This window comes from Triticum aestivum, chromosome 5B (genome assembly GCF_018294505.1).
Source record: "Triticum aestivum cultivar Chinese Spring chromosome 5B, IWGSC CS RefSeq v2.1, whole genome shotgun sequence".
Lineage (NCBI taxonomy): Eukaryota > Viridiplantae > Streptophyta > Magnoliopsida > Poales > Poaceae > Triticum > Triticum aestivum.
The window spans coordinates 679,891,674-679,900,547 of record NC_057807.1 but is presented as its reverse complement, the minus strand read 5'-3'; positions in this window follow the sequence as shown (position 1 = coordinate 679,900,547).

The following is an 8,874-nucleotide window of genomic DNA, read 5'->3' as shown; positions in this document are numbered from 1 at the left end:
TTGGATGTGGTGGTTCAGCCCTCCCCTCGCCCCTCTATTTATAGGGAGAAGGGGGAAGGGGGGCGGCCCCCTTTAGATGAGATCTAGAGGGGGGGCGGCCAAGGGGAGGGGGCTTGTCCCCCAAGCAAGGGGGGCGCTCCCTTTAGGGTTTCCCCCCAACCCTAGGCGCATGGGCCCAAGGGGGGGTGGCGCCCAACCCTCCAAGGGGCTGGTTCCCTTACCTCTACAGCCCATGAGGCCCTCTGGGACAGGTGGCCCTTCCCGGTGGACCCCCGGAACCCCTCCGGTGGCCCCGGTACAATACCGGTAAGCCCTTGAATATTTCCGGTGACCGTATGACAACTTCCCATATATAAATCTTCACCTGCGGACAATTCCGGAACTCATTGTGACGTCCTAGATCACATCCGGGACTCCGAACAACATTCGGTAATCACATACAAAACCTCCTTATAACCCTAGCGTCATCGAACCTTAAGTGTGTAGACCGTACGCGTTCGGGAATCACGCAAACATGACCGAGACAGCTCTCCGGCCAATAACCAACAGCGGGATCTGGATACCCATGTTGGCTCCCACATGTTCCACGATGATCTCATCAGATGAACCACGATTTTGAGGATTCAAGCAATCCCGTATACAATTCCCTTTGTCAATCGGTACGTTACTTGCCCGAGATTCGATCATCGGTATCCCAATACCTCGCTCAATCTCGTTACCGGCAAGTCACTTTACTCGTTCCGTGATCCCGTGATCAACTACTTAGTCACATTGAGGTCATTATGATGATGCATTACCGAGTGGGCCTAGAGATACCTCTCCGTCATACGGAGTGACAAATCCCAGTCTTGATTCATGCCAACCCAACAGACACTTTCGGAGATACCTGTAGTGCACCTTTATAGTCACCTAGTTACGTTGTGACGTTTGGTACACCCAAAGCATTCCTATGGTATCCAGGAGTTGCATGATCTCATGGTCTAAGGAAATGATACTTGACATTTAGAAAAGCTCTAGCAAACGAACTACACGATCTTCTGCTATGCTTAAGATTGGGTCTTGTCCATCACATCATTCTCCTAATGATGTGATCCCGTTATCAATGACATCCAATGTCCATAGTCAGGAAACCATGACCATCTATTGATCAACGAGCTAGTCAACTAGAGGCTCACTAGGGACATGGGGTGGTCTATGTGTTCACACATGTATTACGGTTTCCGATCAATACAATTATAGCATGAACAATAGACAATTATCATGAACAAGGAAATATAATAATAACCATTTTATTATTGCCTCTAGGGCATATTTCCAACATACTCAAAGGGAGAGAGAGTAATCATCAAGGACCCCAGATGCTTGGTGTTCAAGAGGAGAGAAGTCACATGTCTTCAAGAGGGGAAAGACATGTTTGTTTGTTTGTTTGTTTGCATTAGCTCTATTTATTTTCTTTGAACTCTGATTTTGCTCTGATTTTCAATTCGCTATCTTCTCCCAGTATCCCATGCTAGATTCAGGGGGAGCAAGACATCTAAGGGAAGGAAATCCTTAAATTCATTGCACATCTTTACCTTTGGGGACATGTCTATGTTCAATGTGGTAGTTAGTACTCACTCTACATGTCATCCTAGTCTTGGTACTCTTGTGGTTTCTTTTGTTTGCTCTGGCCAGTAGGTGTATCTGTGTTATCTAACCTTGTTTACGCAGGTTCATTCCATCCTAAGCCAACTCAAGACCACAAGGTAAGTATATGCATCACAGTCATGTGTATGAGGAATTCTTGCTGATGTACATACTGTTTGCAAGAAGGACTCATGAGCATGAAGGTGCATTTCCCATATTTACATCATTTGCTCTGATGCATATAGCCAAGATACATGTAACACATTGCTTACTCTGTCATGCTTATGCATTCACATGCTCCCATATTCCATATTTACATGATTGCATACATGTAGGGGGAGCCTATGCATGTTACATGTCTTTCCAAAGCTTTACTTGTTATTCTCTATATCTTTATCTAAAGCTTTGATGTATGTTGTCATCAATTACCAAAAAAGGGGGAGATTGAAAGCACAAGTGCTCCCTGGGTGATTTTGGTAATTAATGTCAACATATCTCTTGTTGGACTAACACTTTTACCTAGTATGTTTCAGATAAGTTCAACAATGAAGTGGCATGGACTAGAGGATGTGGAACCCCTTCAAGATGCTAAGGATAAAGGATTGGATCAAGCTCCAAGAACAAGACTCTACATTTTCTATTTTAGTGATCCAAGATCACATTGAGTCTATAGGAAAAGCCAATACTATCAAGAGGGGATGAGGTGTTGCTTAATGGCTTGCTTGCTCAAAGTGCTTAGTGATATGCCCCAAAGCCCTCAACTACCTTCTCACATCCACATATGACCCAAACCAAAAGTCCAACTCGGCCCTACCGATTCTTCCTATCCGGCGCCACCGAGTTCAGTTGTCATAGCCACTGCCACAAACCCTAGGCAAATCGATCTCACCGATAGGGATCTCGGTCTCACCAAGATGGGATTGTAATCTCTCTGTGTATGTCCATTACCAAAATCGGTCCCACCGAGTTTGTGTAATCGGTCCTACCAAGATTACAATGCAAACTCTCTGTTCCTCTTCGTAACATTTCGGTCCAACCGAGATGAGTGAATCGGTCCCAGCGAGTTTGCTTGACCAACTCTCTGGTTAGCTTATTACCAAAATCGGTCCCACCGAGTTTGAGTAATCGGTCTCACCGAGATTACTTTATGCCCTAACCCTAACCATATCGGTCCTACCGAGTTGCATGTCGGACCCACCGAAAATCCTAACGGTCACATGATTTGCTAAATCGGTCCGACCGAGTTTAACGATTCGGTCCGACCGAGATTGGTAAGTTGTGTGTAATGGTTAGATTTTGTGTGGAGGCTATATATACCCCTCCACCCACTCTTCATTCGTGGAGAGAGCCATCAGAACGTGCCTACACATCCAGCATTCATTTTCTGAGAGAGAACCACCTACTCATGTGTTGAGACCAAGATATTCCATTCCTACCATATGAATCTTGATCTCTAGCCTTCCCCAAGTTGCTTTCCACTCAAATCTTCTTTCCACCAAATCCAAATCCTGTGAGAGAGAGTTGAGTGTTGCGGAGACTATCATTTGAAGCACAAGAGCAAGGAGTTCATCATCAACACACCATTTGTTACTTCTTGGAGGGTGGTGTCTCCTAGATTGACTAGGTGTCACTTGGGAGCCTCCGACAAGATTGTGGAGTTGAACCAAGGAGTTTGTAAGGGTAAGGAGATCGCCTACTTCATGAAGATCTACCGTAGTGAGGCAAGTCCTTCGAGGGCGACGGCCATGGTGGGATAGACAAGGTTGCTTCTTCGTGGACCCTTCGTGGGTGGAGTCCTCTGTGGACTCGCGCAGCCGTTACCCTTCGTGGGTTGAAGTCTCCATCAACGTGGATGTATGATAGCACCACCTATCGGAACCACGGCTCAAAAATCTCCGTGTCTCCAAATTGCGTTTGCACACTCCAATCCCATCCCTTTACATTCTTGCAAGTTGCATGCTTTACTTTTCGCTGCTCATATACTCTTTACATGCTCGCTTGTTATGTATTGTGATTTTTAAACTTGTGCCAAAACTCCACTTCAACTTAAAGAAATTAAAAACTGCAACTTTTCTCACTTAGTGTCTAATCACCCCCCCTCTAGACACCTCTTCTCGATCCTTTCATATTCGGGCATTGAGTTGCATCCGAAGAAGAAGACAAAATGTGCATACTGCAAATAGTTAGGGCACAATTGTGCCACTTGCACGCCTGGTCTAAACCGAAGTGCTTGATGGACCCAACAGCGAAAAAAAAAGAAGTGACAAAAAGGGGCAATTTGTGTGTGTCGAACAATGAGTGAAAATGAAAAAGTTGATCTGGAATATGTTTTATTTGTGTGGAAAAAGACCATGTAATTTATGTTCTGAGCTATTGTGTACAGAAGTGGTTGGTGGTATGCCATTGAAACTAATAACTAAGATTTTTGTACCTTCTTGATGTTGAGCATCTTTGCCCAATTGACGTTCTTGTGGTCATTGTCCACCATTTTTGCTGTTAGTATCATCCTCGTGTTGACTATGTCTTTTGGCCCATACTCTAGGACGTGGGCGCCATCCCAGTTGTCGGTGTTGTGTATAGCATATATATGCTGCAATCATACCTATTTTTTGGGGAGAAAGGAAAACATGGTGGATTTCGTTAGTCTATCGCGGAAAATACGAAATGATATTGCTATTTACTAAGGAAAAAATACAGTACAAAAACAAATAGGAAACAAATATTGTAGGAAAAGAAATACGGAGGTAGGCGACATTTGGAGGGTGGTCGAGGGTTTTTAGGCGACTTGGTTCGCCCGGTGAGGCGACGCTAGGCCACCGAGGTAGGCGAGGGCGCCCCACCTCCCATGTTAGGCAACATTGGGAGGGTGGTCGAGGGTTTTTAGGCGACTTGGTTCTATCGGTGAGGCAACACTAAGCCGCCGAGGTAGGCGAGGTGCGCCCCACCTCCCGTGTTAGGCGACATTGGGAGGGTGCTTGAGGGTTTTTAGGCGACTTGGTTCTATCGGTGAGGCCACGCTAGGCCGCCGAGGTAGGCGAGGTGCGCCGCACCTCCCCTGTTAGGCGACATTGGGAGGGTGGTCGAGGGTTTTTAGGCGACTTGGTTCTATCAGTGAGGCGACGCTAGGCCGCCAAGGTAGGCGAGGTGTGCCGCACCTCCCGCGTTAGGCAACATTGGGAGGGTGGTCGACGGTTTTTAGGCGACTTGGTTCGTTTGGTGAGGCGACGTTAGGCCGCCGAGATAGGTGAGGTGCGCCGCACCTCCCGTTTTAGGCGACATTGGGAGGGTGGTCGAGGGTTTTTAGACGACTTGATTCTATTGGTGAGGCGACACTAGGCCGCTGAGGTAGGCGAGGTGCGCCCCACTTCCCATGTTAGGCGACTCTGCGTGGGTGGTCGAGGGTTTTTAGGCGACTTGATTCTATCGGTGAGGCGACACTAGGCCGCCGAGGTAGGCGAGGTGCGCCCCACCTCCCGTGTTAGGCGACTTTGCGTGGGTGGTCGAGGGTTTTTAGGCTACTTGGTTCTATCAGTGAGGCGACACTAGGCCGCCGAGGTAGGCGATGTGCGCGGCACCTCCCGTGTTAGGCGACTTTGCGTGGGTGGTCGAGTGTTTTTAGGCGACTTGTTTCTATCGGTGAGGCGACACTAGGCCGCCAAGGTAGGCAATGTGCGCGGCACCTCCCGTGTTAGGCGACTTTGGGTGGGTGGTCGAGGGTTTTTAGGCGACTTGGTTCTATCGGTGAAGCGACACTAGGCCGCCGAGGTAGGCGAGGTGCGCCGCACCTCCCATGTTAGGCGACATTGGGAGGGTGGTCGAGGGTTTTTAGGCGACTTGGTTCTATCGCTGAGGCGACACTAGGCCGCCAAGGTAGGCAAGGCGCGCCGCACCTCCCGTGTTCGGCGACATTGGGAGGGTGGTCGAGGTTTTTTAGGCGACTTGGTTCTATCGGTGAGGCGACACTAGGCCGCCAAGGTAGGCGAGGTGCACCGCACCTCCCGTGTTAGGCGACTTTGGGAGGGTGGTCGAGGGTTTTTAGGCGACTCGGTTTGCCCGATGAGGCGATGCTAGGCCGCCAAGGTAGGCAAGATGCACCGCACCTCTCGTGTTAAGGCGACTTTGGGAGGGTGTTCTAGGGTTTTTAGGCGACTTGGTTCGCCCGGTGAGGCGACGCTAGGCCGCCAAGGTAGGCGAGGTGCGCCGCACCTCCTGTGTTAGGCAACTTTGGGAGGGTGGTCTAGGGTTTTTAGGCGACTTGGTTCGCCCGGTCAGGCGACACTAGGCCGCCGAGGGAGGCGAATTTTGGTTGGGTGGTCGATTTGTATTAGGCTCGGATAAGAAAACAATGATAAAACGAAAAAGGAAAAAAATGCTGAAAAAAAGTAAAATATGGGATAGGGGTGCCCTTGCCTGTTATCCTGCTTTGGGCACTTGATTTTGTGAAGTTTCCAATCTGCAATCTGCACCCTTGACTTGCTGTGATGCCTCTCAAAATTTATTTTGATGCCATTCATGATTTTGTTTGCATTTTCTACTAATGCCTTGTCCTTGAACATCCTTGCCGAGTCCAGTACCTCGAATCGCTTGTCCCTGATGTTCAACACCATTAGCCAATAATGCCATGTTTCCTTTGGATTCTCCTTGTCCAGAATCTCGAGTGTCGGAAATGATACCCTGGTTGATGAGACACTACTGGAATCAGGGATTTTGCCATCTGCCAGTTCTTTGCCGTATGCTAGCGGACGGCAAAGAAGGTCTTTGCCATCAGCTACCAAACAGCAGACGACAAAGAACTAGCAGACGACAAAGAAGGTCTTTGCCATCTGTCATTTCGTTGCCATCTGCTGACAGACGGCAAAGAAGCTTTGCCATCTGCCAGCGGACGGCAAAGAGGTGCTGGTGGGGTCCATTGGATGCCATTACACTGCAACGGTCCACCTCCCCTCTTTGCCATCTGCTGGCGTACGACAAAGATTCTTTGCCATCGGCTGGCAGACGGCAAAGATTCTTTGCCATCTGCTGGCGGACGGCAAAGAGGTGGGGCTATCTTTTTTTTTGCGGGTAAAAAAAACCCGTTGCCCCTACCTCCTCTATCTCTATCCTATCTCTATCCCCTCTCTCTCCGCCCCACCCCTCTCTCTCTCCCACTCGTCTCTCCCTCGACTCCCTCGTGCGAGCAGCTACGGCGACCTCTCTCGACCCCGCGCCGCTGCGCCACCTCGCCTCCGCCCGCTGGTGTGCGCCACCACCTCACCGGACCCAAGGAGCCCCGCCACCTCGTGCTGCCGCCTGCGCCGCATCATGCGCCACCACGTCCCCACAAGCTCGCCGCCCCGCCGCAGAAGCCTCGTCGAGCACCGAGCTCCTCTGCGCCCCGCCCACGTCCCCGCATCGCGGCCGCCGCCCCACGCTGCCTCCGGGCGCGGGTGGTCCGGCCACTCCAGATCCGGCCTCCTCCTCGCCGCACGGGCCTCCTCCTTGCCGGAGTGACGCCCCTCACCGGAGCAGCGCCAGCCAAGCCCATCGGCCACCAGGGTCCTTTGTTGTCGCTCATTCACCCGGACGTTTTGTCGTCTGCTGGCTGATGGCAAAGGCCTTTGCCGTCTGGGATGCAAAGAAGCTGATTCCAGTAGTGAGAGTGGGTGAGATGGGACATTAAAAAGAAAAAGGATAGAGGGAAGTATGAAGAAAACCGCATTGTCGTTTTTTTTCTTAATGATTCACATCTTCTTAGCCTCCTGGTTTTGTTGTCAAAATGTTTGTCTATGTCCTTCCTTATGAAACTATTGTTCTGGAAGAATGTCTAGAAGATGTTGTCGAAAAGAAGAGAAGTGGTAACATATTAGTTGTTGTGCTTCTAGAATAAAAAACAAAAAGAAGATCAAAAAAGGGATAGGGGGGATTCTTACAGCTACTCGTAGTGGCATTAATCTCTTCTTTGGCCTCAGCCCTGCTTCACTCAATGCAGTAATTGCAATCTCGGCCAACATGCTGTCCATCTTCTGTCCAGGTGCCATCGATTATGCAAGTTCATTGCAGCTGATGTAGAGCGCGTCATAGTTTATGATTGGCTTTCTGTTTTGAATTTTGGCATATACAAATAAAACAGAAAAAAAATGTTAGCTCATGTATTGAAACGAAGCAATTAAAAAACAAACCCCAAAAAACCAGGCCTAAAGAAAGATTGGATTTCCTTACTTAGTGTCGGCTTGCGTTGTGTGGGTCACACTATACTGGCACACAACATCGTAGATGTCGCGAACTTTCTTTGAGCAGTAGAATGGATCTATGTTCTCTGGGCGTATGTATGGCGACCTGAGTTGAGCTGGTGCCCTTACAACTCTCCGCTTGTGCCCAACCGCTGCTGGAGTTCTTGATGAGCTAGCGGCATTTTCTGCATTTGTGGTTGCTGTGACTGGTGTTTTTGAATTTTGATCATTGATTTGCCTTCCATTTCTTAGCCTCTCCTCCATCTCTACCCTCTCCTTTTCTTTCTTCAATGCAAATGCCTTTTCTGCCTCGTAGCACGCTTTTTGTAGCTCATCTGGATCCAAGCCCCATTCATCTCCGCTTTCTGACATGCAGGCATCTAGGTTGCGTGGCCTTAGTTATGTGGATTGGCCTCTGTTGGTGCCCTCATCTTCGTGAAAACTTATGTTAAGATCGAAAGATGGACAATCTTGTGTTGCTCTGACTGGGTGGTTGGTGTAACTTGATGGTGTGAATACAGGGTTTGATGAGCCAGCTTGTGCCTGTTGCATTGCTTGCTGCTGTGCGAGTGGCCCCAATCGTAGCTTCTCCCTGATCGTAGCCGTTGCCAGCTGTGCTGCATGGGCTTCCCTGGATTGCACTGATGTGGGTGTTCCCCCTTTCTTTTGGCTACTAGGGGCTAGGCATGACTTGCTTGTTGCAGGAGTGCTGGAGCTGGCCATGTATGGAACACCAGTGGCTGGACTTGGTGTGTGATGCACAAAACGGTCGAGAGGTGGGGCTGATGATATTGGGGTGTCATCAAGTATTGTGATTTTTTCACTGCCCAGAGGTGTGTTGCCCTTGTGCCCATTTTCTACTGGTCCATCTGTATTTGCTGTTGTGTGAGTTTGCATTCCAAACCCATTGGTTGCTGTGTGACCCCGCTGGTTTACATTGCCTGCAAGATTTGCATGGCTGCATTCTAGGGACTTGTCTGCCTTTGCACCCTCCCTATCAGGCTCCATCTCGGGTGCTGACTTTTGTTTGATAGTCACG